Genomic DNA, 22,577 nt, shown 5'->3' on the forward strand with positions numbered 1-22,577 from the left:
TCACTATCCTTAGGTCACTGCAAAGAGGAGCGTTGAGCAAGTTGATAGAAATAAAAAACTGAGGAGGTATTGCTGATCTCAGCAGATAACATCTGGTACGCCGAGATGACAAGGGAGGAATTACGGAGATGCCATAGAGGGAAGGTAGCGGTATGTCCAGCCAGGGTGACAAGCACCAATCAAGACATGTGTGAGGTGCAGTTGTTTTTAGCCAGGAGAGAAGAAATAGACTGTCCAAGGGACATTGTGGAGCCTAAATTCGGTTTTTAATGGGTTGGGATGCTGTGGATATTCACCACCTAAGAAAATTTGGTAATAGTAGCAAGTTGTTTTGAGCAGGGAGTATTTGCCGAAGCGAAACGTATGGAGCTCGAGGAGAGCGGAATTTTAAACAACGGATCTGCGTGTAACATAATTGGACCAATCTTCCATCTGCCAGCGTCAATTTCAGGAGTCATGCAATTGAATGTTACACAGACATAGCTGTACTGCCCAAAAGTTTTTGTCAAGGCACAATATGACCGTGTTAAATCAAACTGTGGAGTCAAGTCTGTTGAGATCCGTAAACCACTTCATTTCAGAGCAAGAGGGGTGCATATCAGCTGAACAGCTTGTGCTACATGTCGCTCAATATAGGGAATGGCAACGACAAGTAAAGACTGTTTTGAGCATCTCTGTACCAAGTGCCATCGCAGCCTTAACTTTGTTGTGTGTTGTTTTCGTTCTGATCAGGCAGAGAGCCAATTCCAAGAGGTAACTGACGGTAATCCAAATCCCAGTGGATTGGATACCGAGGGTGTAGGACGAGTAGGTAAGGGGTTGATCGAGCATTAAGTGGAGTGGTCATCCAGTAAGGAATTTTTACATTTTGTCTCATGACGTGTTTTAAGGGGACTAGACCACATCTGAGTTTTCTAATAGTAGTAGTAAATATGTCATAAGTACGTGCCAATCCAAACAAGTTAAGAGAAGTTGGGGGGTCGACAGGGGGACTGGGTCTTACCGAAGGGGGAATAATGTAGCGGCACCATCGTTTAACATACGAAACAGTTCAGTTAGATTCGGTGCAATATTTCTCAGTGCACAAGGTACAGCCAGGTGCAGCCCTGTTGACAGTAAGTTACGCTTACAAGCGGTTGCGAAGTAGAAAGGAGGTCACAGGGCCGTAGAATTGCTGAAAACAGTAAACGTAGCTGTTTGCATGGCACAAGTTACAGGTAGAAGGTGCTTACTGGTTCGTCCTGTGTCTTATTAGTACATGACTCGGGGCAGCACTTCAGCAAAACAGAGGCGCACAGTAGCATATGAACAGATGCCGGTTTTGTAATGAAGGGGATTCAAGTGTGGCACTCTCCTGGACGGAGGCGCATGTGACACCACCCACTACACGCAGCAGCAGATGGGGCGCCAACGTTCCAGTCCATGGCGCGTCGCTGGTCCGACCCTCTGACGCCAACGCGGGGTCTGTCGCCAGCCAGCGGCGGGCCACTCGATGGCTCGCTGCTTTGGGCAGTCTTGTTGGCTCCAACACATGCTGGAGGCAGCCCGATGAGAGGGCTGCAGATTTGGCTTTTGGATTGCAGGTGCTTGTTGTCGCCATGATCCTAACCACGACAGCAAAGAAGCAAGCAGTGGGCCCCCCTGCGCTCCCCAGACAGAGGCACTGAGGCAACGTGAGCGAAGGCATCTGAGTTGGCTCCCAGCGCATCCTGACACCATCAATACTTTGCGGCTGTACATGGCTGGCACGCCGCGTTACGTTGCACGGGTGACTGAGGTAGCCCTTCAACGCCAAGCTGTTTTGCAGACAGTGAAGTGGCGTTCTCGGCATTGTGGAAGGCTGCGACACAGACAGAGAGGAACGTAGCACTGTAGCTGGGAATAATAAAACACCTGAAGATCACGGCTGAGTTTTAGTATGTCACATCCTGACAGTTTAGATCCACGTCCAACATTGCTCCGCGATACGCCATCATCTACATTTGGTAGTGACGGCTACAACAGATAAACTGGAGCCTGTACTTCAGTGGCCAAGTTTCTGGTAGCACATGATCGTACTGTGTCATCCAGGTCTTTAAATGTGATACGTTCTTTGCCTCCTTGTCGACTTGGAAATTCTGGATGGTCAAGAAAACTTTGTGGTGGAAAGTTTCGACGTATCCGCCGTATGAACTTTCCCTCTCGTTTGCAGCGGTGACTCCATGTATCCGTGTCCTACGCTCCTTGAAACATCCACGAGATAAATTTTAGCTACAGTGCGACGAGAGGAAATTATGCCTCTAACAGCTATAAAAACTATCCATCCGACATATGAAAAACAGTTAAATAAAACGATGATAAATATTAATTATTTATATAATATTTTATGATGTAATTGGACATATCGATATGTATCATACAAAGACAATTATAATTGTGAATTCCTTTTATGATCTGCGTTTGTCTTTTATATATTTTTTATGGGATTTAAAATTTAAAAACCTCTCTCACACCGGCCTGATTTAGCTTCACTGGCCGGGATAGTAAAAACATGCGTATATTAAGAGAATTTTCATTGTCAAAGCAGGCTTATCACATTCACACAGTTCAATACTGTTCTATCCTGATTAAATTAAGCTTAACTAAAATTCCATAAGGCAGTGAAGTAATTTCGAAGTCTCGGTGCGACGAAAATTGTCAGTCGATCTCCTGGAAACATTTGTAATAATTATTAACTTTCGGTGATCACATGGGGAAGACCGGAGATCTGCTGGTAAGACCGTGTTAGCCTATTTATTTGAAGTAACTGGATATCTTGAGCATACAAAACGGCAGGTTCGTCCAGTGTAAATCAGACGTTCCCCACTGATCCCGTGCAACACAGCGTAGTAAGCAGACACTGTCAATAATAATAATCCGTTAAATAATACGCGAACCCACTTACTTTAGTTTAGTTCATGTATTAAATTCCTTCTCATACAGAATCTCATCAAGATGGCGACTAGCTCAACAATACATACAAATACATCCTTCTTTCACGACTAATCGGCAAGAAGTCCCTTATTCTTTTCATAAGAGAAAACATAGATAGCAGAGAACCTATTCCATGGAGTAAATGGACGCTCCAAGGAATAATTGGGCTTGAAACTACTTTGCATTGATAATCGGTAAGATAAGAAGAGATATTTTGAGATATGTACTGAGTTATATAATTTATAAAATTTCTGAAAATATCACGGAGAGACCGCTGCAAGAGACATTACATCGACCCTCGCACCGAGCCAAGTTGATATGTATCCACTTTGCGAGCTAACTATTGGCTTAGCTAACTCGTTAGAATTTGTGGAACATACGTTCCTATAAATTTTAAGAAGTTAGTAAGAATTTTTTGATTACAAGAATTGAAAGAGATTTGGTATCTTCGTTACCTAGATACCTAGTTGTTGCTTTCACGTGTACTGGGGCATACCCGCATCCCACGTACACAACCAGGGAAGATGGACTTATATAGTTGTTCATCAGGTCTACCTATTCAGGAACTGGCCTTCACAGGGAAACCCCGGAAAACCTGGAGGCTTAGACCCCAACTAGGTATCACAGATGATGGGAAAGACAGAATAATTTAGAAATTTGGGAGTTATCTAGAATTCATAGGAAAGATAAAATCTGCCTCATAGCCAAAAAAAAACTTTACACATGCAAATTTTTTGTACAATCTTCCGAAAAATTTTCTTCATCGATGTCTTGCTGAACTGCGGTGAAAGTGATCGAACAGGAACATGGGACACGGCACGGAGGACAGGCGTCGCATTGGCATACCGCACAGGAGACGTAACGGATTTGAGAGACTAGAAGGAACCTCAGGAACAGGTACTCAGGATTGTGGTATGAAACAATCGAAATTCGTCTAAGGAATGGTCAACTATTAAAGATTCCTGGAAGAGAATGGTTAGTTGAATTTCTGCAGATTCATTTTGCACTCAAACATGGACCTGATCCATCCAATCTTCCATCTGAGGAATGGGAAAATCCATTCGTCTTATACTTTCCACACCTAGGTGTCTTAATCGATACTGTAGTTGCACAATATCACAACTCCAGATCGGAAAACAATTTTGAAAACATGGATAATTTCATCCATCTTCTTGAGTAAGCCGAAAGGTTCTAATCCTGGTTTTAATTATTTATTTACTTATTTATTTTTCGTTGGCTTTTCCAGGTGGATGTAGACCTGAATGTTTCCTAATTTGGTTTCAAGTACGAATGTGGATACCATGTCAGAATGTTAAAAACTTTATTATTGGAGACAATTTCCCAAAAAAAATTTATATCTTACTCAGACATGATTAAAATGAAACTTTGCTGAAAGAGAGCGTTTGATTAAGTCTTGCTGCATGACCTCTCCAGCTGAAATTAATTTTTCTCTTTTATACTCCAAATGCCGCATTTTCTCATGAACATATATGAATGCAATATAACAATAAACAAATCCAACTGGAAAATGACACATTATTATAAATTCAATGAAGAACATTCTTATTAATTCTAATTTTATAAACACACACTAAACTGGTTAATTAAATTCTCCTGAATAGAATTTAGCTCGCGCCAAAAAAAAAAAAAAAAAAAAAAAAAAAAAAAAAAAAAAAAAAAAAAAAACAGCGAGTCTTTAAATCTGTGGACAGTAGCAATCGATTCTAATTTCCTAAGGCGGTTCATTTGTTCTCCTGTGAACTGTCAATTTACAAACACTAACTTCACACACAAGCGCCGTATTCGACCATATAGTTTCAGTAAACTTATTCTCTCTGGAGATTAACACTCCCTGAATGTGTATTATTTCACACGCACAAGCTTCTTAGGTGATCATCGTGTAGACAGATAAACCGTAAGTCTTCACAGCAGCAATAGCTACAGTTCCACTTACTTTTCTAAATACTCCTATACTATCACAGAAGCAATCGCTTACTGTTCATTGAACTATCACAGATGCTTGGCATGCTGTCATTTAACCTATCATAGTAGCTGAGGCATACTGTCCTTCGCACTTAATTTTTAACACCCAAATACTTCATACAGATTTTCATTTAATTTGAAACACTTTTCTTCAAAGTGCCTCTTTAGGTCTATATGGGGAAATAATCCTTTTATTCTTCCAGAATCCGGATATGCTAATAAATACGCACCAAGATTCGGTATATCAACTATTATATATGGAGGTGTATAAATTAGATTCCATTTTCTGATGGTCTTCTTCAACCTTGATGACTTGATGTGTCTTCTTAAAAGAATTTTTTGTCCGATATTGAAAGTCTGAATCCGTTTGATGTTTCTGTCATGGATTTCCTTTCGCTGTCTCGCTTTCTCCGTAATATTAATGAGTGCATTGCGAATTTTTTCTTCCCATGATATTTTGGTGTCCTCGAGTTTAGGCAAGTTATCTACCCAAAAGTTTCTTTCGTTATCTCTGAACATCAGTTCATTCGGGGTAAAGTTTGTAGAACTATGAGGTAAATTATTATAAATCTGCTCAAACTCGGTCAAATAGTTTATCCAGGTAGTTTGTTTATCATGACAGTACGTTCTCATGAATCTGTTTAGTTCTCGAAAAACCCGTTCAATTAAATTCCCTTGTGGATGATAGCAAGATGTAAATATCTGTTTTATTCCTAGTTGTGATACTAATTTTCTCCATAAATATCCAGTAAATATCTTCGCATTGTCGGAGATTATAGATTTTGGAATCCCTGCATGAGGAATGTAGTCATTTACAAACTTTACTGCGGCAGCTCTTGCAGTTGCTGATTTTATAGGATATAGTTTAACATATTTTGTAAACACATCACAGAATCCAATAATGTACTTATCACCACCTCTGGCTCTAGGAAGTGGTCCACAAATATCACATGATATGAGTGATCTTGGTGCTTCAGGTATTATTGAGTGAAGCGCAATTTTATTTCCCTTCTTGTCCGGCTTAGCCTTTTGACAGAGAATACATTTGTGTATGACTTCGTGCACTTTTCGCCTTATATTTGGGAAGTAACAATAATATCTAATCTTATTAGCACACTTTACAACACCAACATGACCCCAGGTCAAATGTGTAAACCAAATTAATCGTTCTTCATATTCTCCGGGTATACAGACACACCACTTTGGATTCTCAGCCTTCCCAGATTCAAAAAATAAAATATTATTCACAAGCCGGTAGTATTCCAAGTTGACCATAGGATTTTGTTGATTGAATTGTCGTATTATAGCATTCCATCGTCGATCCTTCTTCTGAAGCTGAACCATTGTCTTACATAAATGAATATAATATAACTTGTAATTATTTTCTTGAAGAAGAAGCACTGGAAATTCTGCCTTATTGTTTACATCCAGTTCAGGTGTTATTCCTTCTGGAGATCTTGACAACGCGTCAGCTATAATATTTTCTTTTCCGGCTACATGAATATTTTGAAACTGATATTCTTGCAGCGCCAGCGTCCACCTTGACAAGCGAGGATGCAGCAACTTACAAGTTTGTAAAAAGGCTAGTGATTGGTGGTCACAATAAACGCCTATCCTTGAGCCATATGCATAATAATTAAATCTTTTCAAAGACCAAATAACTGCTAAAGCTTCTAATTCCGTAGTGGTATATGCTCTTTCACAGGCGGATAAATCTCTGCTAGCAAATGCAATTGGACAAAAGGTGTTTACACCATCGATGTACCTAATTTGAAATAAACAAGATCCTAATCCGACATCTGATGAATCAGTGGCTAAACAGAATCCAACATTCATATCAGGGTGATATATTAACGGAGCATTTATCAGTTGATCCTTAATTTCACAAAAAGTCTTTTCACAATCATTAGACCATTGCCATGGTACATCTTTCCTCAGGAGGTGGTTTAGTGCTTCAGAGTTAATTGCTTGAGTTTTAATAAATCGACGAAAAAATGAAGCCAAGCCTATAAAGCCTTTCAGTTGTCTTCTGTTTCTTGGAGTTGGAAAATTTTTTATCGCACTAATCTTCGCTTCTGTTGGAAGAATTTCTTTTGCGTTAGTCATATGTCCTAAGAATTTAATTCTCTGTAGAGAAAATTGGGATTTTTTTAGATTTGCAGTTATACCAGTTTGTTTGAACACAGCAAAAATCCTCCTAATAAGTTGTACATGTTCCTTTCAAGTTTTAGAGGCAATTAATAGATGGTCCACAAAAATTGTTATTCGACTACGTAGTTCTGGTCCTAGGGCATAGTCCAACGCAGAAATAAAAACTCCAGAGCTGATATTAAGACCAAACGGAACGACCTTGAACTGATAGCTTCTGCCTCCATATATAAAAGCAGTATATTTTCTTGAGTCCTTGTCTAACTGTACTTGCCAGAACGAACTTCTCAAATCAATACTGGTTAAATAGGATACATCTTGAAATATCTGTATTACCTCATCGATGTTCTCCGGATGTGTGCGCACAGGTACTATAATTTTGTTAGTTTCCCTTGCATCTAATACCAATCGAACTTTTCCTCCTGGCTTTGGTACAACAAGCAACGGAGAACAATATGGGCTGTTCGACGGTTCAATAAGATTCCAGTTTAACATTTTTTGTATCTCTTCCTGAACTGGTTGTTTTAATCGCCAAGGAATGGGATAGTGTGTGCGGCAAAATGTCTTATGGGGCTTAATCTGTAATGTACAAACATATCCTCTAATAATTCCGGGCTTTTCATCGAAAACTGACTCATATTCTGTTAATACATTGAATAATTGTTCCCTCTGACTGTCCGTTAGGCAATCTGACTCAGCAATCTTCTGTTCGACTGTTTGTCTGAAATCCTCTTCTTGAATTGACTTGATCGGTAGTCGGCACATATTATTATTTTCAGCACAAATCAACTGCACAGCAGCACCACGGAAATATCGCTCATACACTGCTTCCTTTCTCAGTAAGATCAGTGTAACAAGTTGATCATCGATTTTAAAATGCACCTTTCCTTCTACCAAGTCCAACTTGCAATTGCAGGCTTGCAAAGTTCCAATGCCAAGAATACAATCTACTAACAACTTTTCCACTACAAGGAATGTGCATTGCTTAGCTACATTTCCCAATTTTATCTCTATAAGCGTTTGTAACTTGACGTTCCTGGATTTTGCTCCCACTGCACCTATAACTCGGCAATTTTGTACTGGTAGGACAGGGATTTTCTTAATTTTACTAATTCTGCGAAATAAAGTTCCGGATACTACGTCTGTAGATGAAGCTGTGTCCAATACAACATTGGTTAAAATTCCTCCCACTTCTGTGATGATCTCAGACACAGGAACCCCTTTATCTTCGACTACACAGGCCTCTAAGTCCCTTGTCAATTCATCTGTCATCAATTCGCCTTCATTATATCTCAACATTCCCACGGAATTAATTTCGTTTAAAACAGGTTTGCCCCTTTTGTATTCCCCGGCCGACTTTACGGAGCATAAAGCGGCCCTCTTCAGTTTAAATGTCGATTATTATTCCCTCTTGAATCATCTACTACTTCTGTTATGACTGGCTGTTGTTGATGACGGGTTGTGTTATTTGCTTCAAATCGAGTATCAAAATTTCTGTACGCATTGTTATTATTTGAAAACTGCTGGTTCTGATAATCTCTTGCATTTCCAAACATTGGGTTGTATCTGCGATCTGTTCGATTGTCTCTGAATCTGCCCCTCGCAGCACTGTTATTGAAATTTCCATTTCCGTTGCAATTGTTTCCGTTGAATCTCTGACTATTCCTAGTATAATAATTATTAAATCCGTTTCAATTCCGGTTTGCATTTGGCGCCTCAATCGCTCTCCTCTGCATAACCGGTTGTCTTGGCCGATGTTCATCTTTCTCGATCATATCTATCGTGGCAAGCGTAGTCATGAATGAGTCAAGGTCATGCTCATTAATATATAGCATTCTATTTCTGATGCTGGCCGGAAGTCGAGATATTAATATGTCAATCACGTCTTGTAGAGGCATAGGCTTATCCCAATACCGCAATTTGTTTATATATTTCTCAAAGTATTTCTTTAAAGACCCACGTGATAAAGAAAAACGTTCTTGTACTCCTTCGCACCAGTATTTGGATAAAAATGCTCGTTCAAAATCTTCATATGTGTCCCAAGTTGATATCATATCTGATGCCCATATAGCTCTTGACCCCTGAATATAACCGGTCACGAAACTAACCTTTTGCCACTCACTCCAAAGTTTTGGCAATACTCCCCTAAAACGTCTTATAAACACTACGGAATGAACATTTTTCTTGTCTGGGTTGTAGATCTGGAATTGCCGTTGTTTCAGCATTTTCTCCTCATTATTGCTTTTACAATTACAGTCATTATGACTGCTCTCATAGTGTTGTGATTGATGCTGATTGCAAAAGCGAACGTGTGCATTAAGGTCCCTGTCTGTACTTCGTCAGGTAAATAATGTAGCTTCATTGATAGATCTAGTTGTTCTTTGGCTTCTCGAAAACCTTTATTAAATAAATTTTCTTCAGAACTCTCTGATCATAGACTGCTGAACAAATGCTTTTCTTTTCTAAACTTAACTGCGAGAATTTTCCAGCGAGAATGTTTACCTTATGATCAACCTCGTCTTGTCTCTCCTTTATGTTATTTATGGATTTATTCAAATTTTGGATGTCCTTCGGGATCTTGTCTTGTGATTGTCTCAAATCCTGCATATCTGCTGACATCTCGTTTACTTGTTGCTTTAACTCATCTTGAACTTCAACTAATACCGGAATTACCGCGATAGAACATTGCATCTGTTCTTGTGCTTGAAGTATCTGTGGGATTGACTCGACCTGCTCTTTAATAGTATCAAGCTTAGTAGCAACATACTCAGTTAGCTCTAGGCGTAACTTCTTCGCATTTTCATTACACTGCTGAGTGACTTGCTCAATTTGAGCAGCTAACTTTAATTCTGTCTTTTCATTCAGAATTTTAAATTCTTCCGCAGTTTTATTTAATTTATCATCAAGTTTCTGGAAACTCTCTACTAATTTATTATTTAATTCCACTTTAATGGCTGCTAATTGTTCATTTATTTCCCTTTTAGTCTCTATTTGCGCTGTAGTTAATTCCCTTTTAGTCTCTATTTGCGCTTTAGTTAAGTCTGTTACATTTTTGGCTAACAGTGTTAACTGCTGCATGATTACAGTCAATGGGTTTATTTCGTCCTGCTCAGATGACATCGAAACACTTAAGCTTTGTTGTGGGGCCTGACTAATGCTGCCGCTAGGCTCTACTTCAGTTAAGCTAGCGTCTAATGTTTCACTAACCTCAGAAACAGCTGAGGGCTGTTGTGATTCGCTCTGCTGTTGCATTGCCATTTTATAAGCCGCCATAGTAAGAACCACTAATACACAGAACAACAAACATATAAAGTCACTCGCATCTGAGTTAATAATGTCACTGACCTAAACTTCGCATAATACTCACTTCTAATAAACACTTCGTATCTAATGCTCAACCCAATCAATCTGATTCAAACCGATAGACATTTAAATAGTTATTATAAATTTCTATCTACAAAAATTTAATTTATATTGTCTGGCCTGAACGATCTTCTCGTAGGTTGTGGCGAAATTGTGATTTCTGGAACAGGCCTCGTCTTCTTTTGTCTCGTGCACATGCAACATAAAATTCACACAATATTTAAGTAATGCTCAAAATTGAGTCCTGTCACAGTGAAGCCAAATTTAATATATTTTGTATGGGACCTAAAATTTAAAAACATCTCTCACACCGGCCTGATTTAGCTTCACTGACCAGGATAGTAAAAACATGCGTATATTAAGGGAATTTTCATTGACAAAGCAGGCTTATCACATTCACACAGTTCAATACTGTTCTATACTGATTAAATTAAGCTTAACTTAAATTCCATAAGGCAGTGAAGTAATTTCGAAGTCTCGGTGCGACGAAAAGTGTCAGTCGATCTCCTGGAAACATTTGTAATAATTATTAACTTTCGGTGATCACATGGGGAAGACCGGAGATCTGCTGGTAAGACCGTGTTAGCCTATTTATTTGAAGTAACTGGATATCTTGAGCATACAAAACGGCAGGTTCGTCCAGTGTAAATCAGACGTTCCCCACTCATCCCGTGCAACACAGCGTAGTAAGCAGACACTGTCAATAATAATAATCCGTTAAATAATACGCGAACCCACTTGCTTTAGTTTAGTTCATGTATTAAATTCCTTCTCATACAGAATCTCATCAAGACGGCGACTAGCTCAACAATACATACAAATACATCCTTCTTTCACGACTAATCGGCAAGAAGTCCCTTATTCTTTTCATGAGAGAAAACATAGATAGCAGAGAACCTATTCCATGGAGTAAATGGACGCTCCAAGGAATAATTGGGCTTGAAACTACTTTGCATTGATAATCGGTAAGATAAGAAGAGATATTTCGAGATATGTACTGAGTTATATAATTTATAAAATTTCTGAAAATATCACGGAGAGACCGCTGCAAGAGACATTACATGTCTTCCTTTGTTTTTACCTTCTGTTGGTTGGCTTTTGTAGGTTGCCGACGCAAGACTCATATCAAACTGAGGTCTGTTAAGAGATTGTAATTATTTGTTAATTATTACTTCAGAATAGAGTTCATTATTATTATATGAGTGAATAATTATTTGTAACTTTAATTCCAGTCTCAATAAGCATTCTTTGTGTTAATTAATTCTTTCCGATGCAAGGAGCGCAGCCATTGATGATAGCGAATTGTATCGCGTTTTTATCTGTGATTCTTACGAAAGTATGAAAGGTTTGCTTGAGGAAAATTAGTCTAAATAGTGCACAATATGAAAGTAAAGTTTAATAAGCATATCAAATACTTATCCTGTTAAAAGGAAATTTGCTCTACCAATTGAAAGTCTCTATCAATTGTCTGCCGCCATCTTAACAATTAGCTCAGCGGCAAATTCAAATTACGCAACCCTGCAGACATAAATGCTGACGGTATTAAAAATGTTTAAAAATAAATGTGTACCGGTGGTCCCGAACTCATATTAATGAAAATAATTCGAATCAGATTGGTTCTTTAAAAACAGTGCTCATAGCACGATCCATATAACAAACTTTTCTTGCTGATGTATGGAGCCGAAATTAATTACGGACGAGTTGCGAAGAATATTGTTTCAGCTAACATACGTCAGTGTTGTGCGTGGCTGATATTCGGCGGTTTTAATGATCATTTTGATGAAGATAACTGTTTCCATCATAATCAATAGTTGTATCGAGCCTGTTGTATGAACTGTGATTTAGTGACACTTACACAACTTACAGACAACACTTTAACGCAACGTTAACTTGGAGTTCTTTAGCAACTTGACCAAATCTTTAGCCGGGAGAAAAAATTATTTTGTAATTACTCACTGTAATGAAATACGATTATCATTTTAATTTACAAATTAGTTAAATACCAAACCACTGAATAACACAGCGAACGCCACATCATCATGCCTTGTTACAGTATCCCCCCATGTTGTCAGATTCCCGTAATAAAGTCTTGGACCTCCGTAGACGGGTACAATTGTTTTCCATCTCGATCTCAGACATGCTGTGTGTTACCGATGGAGCATATCATATTACGCATTCTGCCACGGCACGAGCATATTCCTGCTGCATTCGCCCATGTGTAGGGGTTGCGTCCTCAAATGGCTGTTCGGAAAGTCGCAAAACATTTTCTTCGCCTCTGTGATGCTCTCGATGGCGCTCTACCGGACGAGATTGTGTTTGCGATTGCGCGACCCACACATGTGCTTACCGAACGTCCTTAGCCAACTAGTTTTGCTGCGCAGTGAGTCGGGTCTGCTGATCTTCATTTCCAGAGATATCGTCCTCTTTGATTCTGACCGTTCAACTCGCTTCTTTGCCACACTCATTTTTTCCTGCGTTTCTTGCGCTATTTTTTTGCCTTTCTTTTGTAGAGTAGCAAGTGCCTTTTTGGTCTTACACACCTGTGTTCTTGCCAGTGTCACTTGTTCTTTGGTCACTGATTCGTCCTTTCGTGCTACTTGCGCTACCAATCGCGCTTCGCCTGGTTGGCGCACTCACGCGTTCCTGCTGTCGTTTTCTTGACATTTCTTTGCTCTTCTTGGATTCCTGCGATCTCTTTCTTGAGTCCATCTATTCTGTCTGTGACCGTTCTTATGATTAATTTGTGTCTTTCCTCCTCTTCCTCCCGTCTCATTTTCTCTGCCTCTTGCGTGAATTGCATGAGAGCCTGAAATTGAGATCCACCGCTAAATCCGCCAGGACTAGATGAACAAAATTCCAGCATTCTGTGATGTTCCGTCCGTTATTCTAATCTGCCAGTTTCACTGGTAGCGCGCCTCGTACCAGCAGCGCCTACATTTCGTTCTGCTGCGGTCTCCCGTTCACTTTCGTCACATGACAAACATGTCGTCATAATCTGCAAGGTTCTACGTTCGACATTTCTGCCCGGTCTTCAACTGCATTTACCTGAGAATCCCATGTAATATGTGCTTTGGCATCGATAATTATCTGACGTATATCCACGGTTAACAAAACACCATTACTTCCGCTTCTCTGTAGCAAACGTGCCTAGCTTCTTGTAAACATACACTCTGATTCTGACACGATCTAAATTAAACACTACACATTCCTATGCAACAGAAATTCTACTCTAAATTACGTTCCTGTCATCTACTGGTACTCTGTTCCTGACAACGAATTCAAATAACAGTACGCTCGTCTATGCTAGCAAACAAAAACCTCCGTCTTTGCTAACTAATCAGCACAACGCCGTATGCCATCAGAAACAAACAATCAAATGACACAGAAGTCACAACCAAAACATGAAAACACAGCATACAATAATTGATTTTTATTACTATTTATAGGTGCCAGCAACGCGAATCTCTTCTACCCAGTGCACCATATTAGACATGGGGAACAGAAACTTCACTATGCAACACTATCTACGATCTGACAGTTACGGAAGCTGCCATCAATGCAAAATTCTGTGCAAGGGACGTCAAATTGCGTGACTACGCTAATCACCGCTATCTGACGGGCACAGAAGAAGCCATCAATCTCAGATCCTGGCAGGTGACGCCACAATGAGAGTTAACCTGATTGGGTGCTATATAAGAAATAGTTGAAAATGCATGCAAAGTCTAGTTTACTGACAACGTTTATTTTTCGAAAAACCAAGACAGACATAATTTCATAAACAATTGTGATGGAATATCGTAAAAAACTAACAGGTGGTTTAAGACCACAACGGACAAGGAGCCTGAATGACAGAAGTGAGTCATGTACTCTCGCCCTAAAATTCTGGATAACGCAGACTGAATTGATATGACGCTGAGCAGACTTTGCATGTTCAAATCTACAGAAGTTGATAATGGTGCAGCTGAGAGCAAGTGGCGATTGAGATATTTATGCCCTGAAAAGGCCGGAGCAGCAGTACGTTATACTGTTTGCTCCATGCGGCGATGTAACTTGCAGCTGGCGAGATGTATGCGGAAGAGACGAGGCGTAAGGCAGCTCCTGTGAATCGATCGCGGCTACGAAAGAAATGCAAAATCTCACGGTCCAGCGATCAGGCAGACGGATCGCAATTTATTCTCTAATAGAGCCCTGAAGTCACGATAGGTTTCAGTGTGTGACTCACCCGCTCGTAGTTGTACCAAGGATCAGTTTGGCTCACTTATACGACAGAGTGCACAAGGATACCAAATGTCAAGACTGGTAAACCAAAACGGAGCAAGTGTGCCCTCAGCAAATGAATAGTCTGGGACGTTTGAAGTCACACTGTCAGTACAGTAAGAACTTCACCAGAGGCTCTCCAGTCTAACTACTTGCAAGTGAAGTCAGTCTCAGGACAGATCCCAGGCAGCAACTACACATACCAGAACTTCGACCAAAAGATGCTTACAGACCGAAGTTCAGAACCTGAGTGCACGAACGACACCGCCTTCACCCCGTCTTGAGCCAACCACAGGGCTTTAGAGGCACTATTCACCGCTCCTACACGAAAGCACATAGTCATATCGAACCAGCGCAAGAGTGAAAAAACCTGCGTCTCTTAAAAAAAAAAAAAATGCATGCCAGTCACAACCAAAACATGAAAACACAGCATACAATAATTGATTTTTATTACTATTTATAAATGCCAGTTACTGGCCTTTATAAGTTTGTGCAAAGAGGTAACATGTTTTTCTCCAAAGTGCCGTCACTTGCCGCAGGAGCAAGTGAACAGATGCAATCTTAAAGAGCTAGATAATCACCTGTGCCTTGAAGCATGGTAGTCCTAGCTATGAGGTGTCATAAAGATTCTAACTCTAAACGTTTCTTAGATGCCAGAGTTTCTTGTATGACGGAGGCGGTTGATGGAAGTGGGTCACAGGCCTATCTGCTGCTACAGATCACGAAAACTTGTGAATTTTTACTAGACATGGCGTTGCAGACAGTGCCCAGTTCACGACCCCACTGTCTAGATTTGTCCCTGCAGTCAGTCACCCCCAGCCCAGCCTTTGGCTGGTGCCAATGCAGGTATAGCGGCATTGCCTTCTGGAGCCCTGCCATGACTATGGGGTGTTCTGTCGGCGGTGGACCAGTCCGGCAAATTTACTGAGTGTTGGGCTTACCGCCAATTGCTTTCAGCTTCCAAAATGCTGTTTCTACGAACTAAGCACCATAAAAATACCATATGCTTTTAGCGCCCTACCAGGCTCCATCAATGTCTGCTCAGGCCATTAACCTTCTAGAGTAACGCTGAAGGTGTGTAGGTTGTACCAAATCTCTTGATTAATTTTTCGTATACGAAAAATAGGTGAGAGAGTAAGTTGTTCTCTCTCATATTGACAAACAATACAGGTTAAGACGAAACAGAAAAAGAAATAAAACAGAAACAGTCGGTAGAGCACTTAAATAAATGTTACAACACTTGCAACGAAACGCAGAGGAAGAAAATGGAACTATTAAGGAGAACAGTAACGTAAAGCGGGAAATGCGGGTTTGAGTCCCAGTCAGGCAGAAATTTTCAGTATTCATCACATAATCATTTCAAGGCCCTCATGTTGCTGACATCCGTATCTCTATACCATCATAAAAGTTGATCTTATCGTAAGAGAGCACCTGCACTACGCTTGCCCATTCTCCGCTAGACTGTTGGTGTGCAGTGTGGGGTTCTTACCAGATAGCATTGACAGAGGACAATGAAAAAGCCTTAGAAGGGCTGCTCCTTTTGTATTATAGGTAATAGGGGTATAGGTAATAGGGGTGAAAGTGTCATGGATATGATAGCAAGTTGCGGTGACAATCACATTTTTTGTTCCTGCGAGATCTTTTCACGAAAGCTCAATCATTAACGTTCTCTTCTGAACGTGAAAATATTTTGTTTTCCCCATCCTACTTAGGGATACATGATCGTCGTAGTAAAATAAGAGCTCATACAGGAAGATTTAGATGTTCATTTTCCCCTAGCGCTTTTCGAGATTGGAACGGTTTGCTAACGGTCTGAAGGTGGTCTGAAGAACCCTCTGCCGGCCGGTGTGGCCGAGTGGTTCTAGGCGCTTCAGTCTGGAACCGCGCGACCGCTACGGTGGCAGGTTCGAATCCTGCCTCGGGCATGATTGTTTGTGATGTTATTAGGCTAGTTAGGTTTAAGTAGTTCTAAGTTCTAGGGGATTGATGACCTCAGATGTCAAGTTCCATAGTGATCAGAGCCATTTGAACCATATTTTTGATGAACACTCTGTCGGGCAGATAAATGTGAATAGCGAAATACTTTTGCCGACACAGAAATTTTCACTGTGTTTTTGTAAGATTATCTTCACTCATTGATATACGTATAAAATACACACATACATAAAAAAATGTTTTTCATCACCCCGGTTCCCAGAACTCCTGAAGACAGACGTTGAGTGTGGGTATTGTATCACAGACACAGTCCCTTTGACTGTTTAGGGATGTCACTAAACCCACCCAAAGATGTAAACAACCATGCATGAGCAGCGCGTATAAGACGGAGGGGGTCCGACAGTCGATCTGTTCCAGTCATTTCACCAGGAAAGAGGTACACGGGGCATGTTGTCTGTAGTTCAACCATGCCTAGACGGTTAGTACCACGGTTCGATCGCATCCGCATTATTGCTTTTTGCCAGGAAGGGTCTCGCGTCAGTCGTCGTCGTAATTTATTAATTACTACAGAAATTGATTAGTAATGGGGATTATTGCCGACTTACGTGGTGGGCCTTAATTAAAATGATATTTCATTCAATTTTGATTTACAATTACATGCTTTTGTAAAGTTATCCTTTTTAACAATATTAATCTTCAGTGGATGTTATTTGTTACATTAATGAACGTTAGACTCGCTGAATCTTAAAACATGAGCATATAAGTTGAACAATGAAATATACTTTTCATATTAATTCCTCGCCTAGTCAATTCACTTCAAAGCAAAAAAAGTTTTACTTATTAATTACAATTGCGGCCCACACACGCGAGACAGTATTTTCTTTTACCTCCGTTAACCATTGCATTGTAGTCGGAGTCCTGGCTCGCCCTCGGCTGTTGTACTGAAAATAACAATCTTAAAGCTACGTATTTTCTACGTCGGGCGGCTGTGGAGAAAAATTTATATTACCTTAATAGCGGACGACTTATTCGCTTCTGCAAATTTTTAAAAGTCAATATCGCCACGTAATGGCGTTGTTGGCTGAATCGTCCGCTGAGATTGTTGCACTGTAAATTACTCAAATGCAGGTTAATTCGAGGTAGGCGGACATGAAATCGGGTTCACCTCTTACATATTAAAAGTGAACAATAATATTAAATCAATATATTATCTGCTTAATTAGTACAAATATGCTTACATTTGCCAGCAGTCGCAAGGTGTCTGTCTACACGCTACCAAGACAAGAGAAGAAGCGAAGACGACTAAAAAATTTACAGAAGAGCGTATCTTGTCGTCTCATTAGATCATTTTGTTATATTTCTTTGCCCGCCCTCGAAACTTACACAGAGAAATTATTATAATACGCAGAGAAATGTATGTTCGCCTGAGCGGCTAGTATTCACTTATTATTCAAAATTTAAATGTCTCTTCTTTATAAATACTGTTTTTTAAATCTTTTCTTATTATTTCACTGGGGACGCTGTATTGCCACCCGAAATGTTTATGTCATAAGAAATGTTCGTGCTTTTTGACATAAATATTTCCTATTTCATGTGCACAGTGTTCTCACACACGTAGTTTTTTCTTTTGCAGTCTACATATGTCCCATCGTATGTTTTAGTCGTTTACTTAATAATGCTGTTGCACACAAAGTAATACAGATGAAGATATTTACATATCAATATAATATACATTTGGTTATGAATATATTCATGTACAAAAGAAAAGGACATAGAATATAATTAGTATGGCAGTTATATTACGACATATTACATTGGTCCATTCATTTTGGCTGCTTCTTTTTGAGGTTGCAGCTCATGCAGTGTTCAAAGGTATACAATTACGAATTAGTGTGTAATTCTTGAAGTCCCAGGGGTGTCAACTGTTCGCTCCTCATTTGGCGTGGCCGTAGGGAAACCCTGGGGAAAACCTCGGCGGAGCGACAGACTAACCGCTTTAGTTACTTTCACTTAATTTCTTTTGGGATGTCATTGGAGTACAGGATGTGCATACGTACGTTACGAACAACTTTTCTTTGCACTATGCAAACAAATGAGGTTTTTATAACAATTAATATATCGTCGTTATTGATTGCGGTGGCGTTGTTGATCTACGCCGCGACGTTTAGCTCGCGATGGCGCCGGTTGGTGTGTTTGGCGTTCGCGGCAGCTGCGGAGAGGTCAACGCCCGCTCGACGCCAGCGTGTCTCTCGCCGTCGCGGAACGTCAGAATCAGCTGATCGGCTGCACCGTTGGCGATGAGTTTCTGTCTCAGCCGGGCGTGGCGGAGTGGGATGATATCCGCCCCCCGCCTTTGTTGTCAGGAGTCAGCTCTGCTACGGATCTCCGACGTAGTACATGAAACATACACGCAAACAACGTAATATTTCCCTCCCGCTGCAGATGGTTACGCTAGTGGGAAAGAAGCATTTATTAGTGCGGCAGTTGTTGTTAAGTTCCCGTGAATGCAGTTTTGATGCGATACTGTTTCCACTACACGTCAGTTTCTGTTTTGATAAAATTATATATGTTTTCGCAGCACTTGCATGCACTGGTGAGTGTCCCAATACGAGCTTAGCACAAACATTCGCCGTTTCTGCGGTCGCTGTTTTGCAACAGCCATCGCATCGCATTCCTATCTCGCATTATTTTACTCTCTGAAATTACAGTCTGTCCCAAAAATATTGACTGTGGGTTCACTTCACGTTAACATTTCACATTTATAAGCAAATTCACAGTTTTTCGTGCGTAATATTGGCGTTTGACGTCTTCACCGCTGTTGAACGTTCAATACTAGCACTTCCCTCTCATAGTTTCACCTTCACAGTTTTCACACTGCTTAAAGTAACTATTTCGAATAGTTGACAAACAATAATGTATTTCATTCAGTCTGAGCTGGATTTTGGCTCGTACTGGATTTTACCAGTCTCTCGCACTAATTACCTCGTTCCATTTTCCACTTACAGAGTCGTAATAGCCTTCAGACTTTTGACTATACAATTGTATTTTCGTCTCATCTGAGGTAAGTCCCCATGTCATGTCTGCCTACTAATTGCATACTTGCCCTCCACAGCCAGGTTCGACGTTACAAAACTTGGCCTCTCCCATTATTTTACACGTTTTGTGATCTAGGCCTAGCGTGCAAGTTCCCAGATTAGTGTTAGATTTGTAACTTTTGTTACACGATAAATTTGTGCAAATCTTTGCCTTAGCAGATGGCATTATATTTTAACAGTGCTTCGCGTTAGTCGCGTTTACTGATTTGCTTTGTATCTTGCCCACAACACATGACGTACCTTGGGTGATGTACACACTGCACTCATGTTGTATAGTAAATTATGATTGATCATATTTCGGGATCGGTATAGACAAAAATACATGGAATAACATATGCACTATAATATTGAATTTCAGAGTTTCATTAGTACTACAGTTCAAAAATATTCATGACACACGAATGAAAAATTCTTTCATCATTACATGCTGTTGAATTTTTTTGAATAATATTGTAAAGCATTTTTTTTTTAAATGAAATTTGTAAAATATTCTTAAACCTACGTTCATTATTTTTAAAATGCAATTGCTTTGAAGTTACTGTTATTCCTTAACACCTACAAAACTGAATCGCACTAATCCTGTGTGCCTCATTGTCTTTACTTGTTACCCCAAAATTTGAACATTTACATATAAAAAAATACACTATAAACTTATCCTACTACTCACATATGTAAAAGTTGCTCTACTGAGGGAACTTCTTTTAGTCTTTGTATGCATAGATTCCTTTGATATTTTTCAGATTCTACGTCACCCAACAAATAGCTACATCCATGTGGTATGTCTATGATTTTGTAGGGCTTGGCATACACCGGTGGCCATTTCTTATTCTTTTCCTAACAGAGACGACTTGGGATGAGTCCTTATTAGCACCAAGTCACCTGGTTTTACAGTGTTGCCTTCTTTATCTTCTTATCATGCTTCTACTTTCGGCGCTCCGCGCACCTCGTTAAACTGTTTTGACTCTCAGCTATAATTTGTTCGTGAGGTATAACTTGTCGCGGTACAGTCGGTAATGGAGACAGCCAGTTGTCGGTTTCATTCTTTCCAAACATGACTTCTAGGGGAGTATAACCGGTGGCTGAATGTGGCGATCTGTTGTGGAGTCCCTCAAAATCCGAAACGTATTCTGCCCACTTGGTGTGGCGATTCGGAATGTAAGTTCTCATGAAACTGTTCAATTCTGTAAAGGTACGCTCTACGAGACTGCTCTCAGGGTGAAATGAGTTTAATACCTTGCTCTTGTAGAAACGTTTTCCATTTGAGACCAATAAAATAGGTGGCATTATCGGATAATATGATCAGTGGTTTGCCAACATTAAGAAAATAATCTGTTCGTAATTTCTGAATGAGGGGTGTGGCCGTTGAAGTTTTTACTGGATACAATTTTGGAAATTTGGAAAAGGCATCATATACAGCAAATATATGATTAGATTAGATTAGATTAGATTAGTTTTTCGTTCCATGGATCCGTGCTGAGGAGATCCTCGTGGATGTGGAACATGTAAATTTTCTTAAAGCTGAAATAACAATATTAATAGTATGAATATATACAATACATCATCTGTTTCTATTAAAAAATTCGTCAATGGAGTAGAAGGAGTTCGCCACTAGTAAGTCTTTCAGGCTCCTTTTAAACTGATCTTTATTTGTGACTAAATTTTTTATGTTTACTGGCAAATTATTGAAGATGTGTGTTCCTGAGTAGTGGACCCCTTTTTGAACTAAAGTAAGTGCTTTTAAGTCCTTGTGCAGATCATTTTTGCTCCTGGTATTGTATGTATGAACTGAGCTGTTTGTTGGAAAAAGAGATATATTATTTAGAACAAATTTCATTAATGAGTAAATATACTGAGACGCAGTGGTTAGTATACCCAGTTCTTTGAAGAGGTTTCTACAGGACGTCCGTGAATTTACTCCACAAATAATACGTATTACACGCTTTTGGACCTGGAAACTTTTTTTTGACTTGAAGAGTTACCCCAAAATATTATCCCATATGACATTATGGAATGAAAGTAGGCAAAGTATGCAAGCTTTTTCATTTTTATGTCGCCTATGTCTGCTAACACTCGAATTGCAAATACAGATTTGTTAAGGCGTTTCTGCAGTTCTGTGGTGTGCCCTTCCCAACTGAATTTATTATCAAGTTGTAATCTCAGGAATTGAAGACTGTCAACCTCTTCTGTCTGCTCTTCTTCGTATTTTATGCATATGCTGGGTGGAAACCTCTTACAGGTTCTGAATTGCATATAGTGAGTCTTTTTGAAATTTAATGTCAGTGAGTTGGCTTTAAACCATTTATTAATATCCATGAAAATATCATTAGCAGATCTTTCTAATACTACACTTGACATACTATTTATTGCAATACTTGTCTCATCTGCAAACAAAACGAACTCTGCTTCTGGCAGTGTAACTGATGAGAGATCATTAATGTACACAAGAAAAAGCAATGGCCCTAAGATGGATCCTTGTGGGACACCACATGTAATTTCTTCCCATTCTGATGATGACTGATGACTTAATTCACTAGTCCCTTGTACTGACACCCTTTGTTTCCTGTTAGTGGGGTATGACTTGAACCATTTTGCTGCACTGCCCGTGACACCATAGAATTCTAATTTACTTAAAAGGATGTTGTGGTTCACACAATGAAATGCCTTTGACAAATCACAGAAAATACCTGCTGCTTGTAATTTGTTATTTAATGAATTAAGTACATTTTCACTGTAGGTGTAAATAGCCTTCTCGATATCAGAACCCTTCAGAAATACAAACTGTGTTCTTGATAATATGTTATTTGTGGTCAGATGGTTGAGCAGCTGCCTGTACATTACTTTTTC

Source organism: Schistocerca americana, chromosome 3 (genome assembly GCF_021461395.2).
Source record: "Schistocerca americana isolate TAMUIC-IGC-003095 chromosome 3, iqSchAmer2.1, whole genome shotgun sequence".
Taxonomy (NCBI): Eukaryota; Metazoa; Arthropoda; class Insecta; order Orthoptera; family Acrididae; genus Schistocerca; species Schistocerca americana.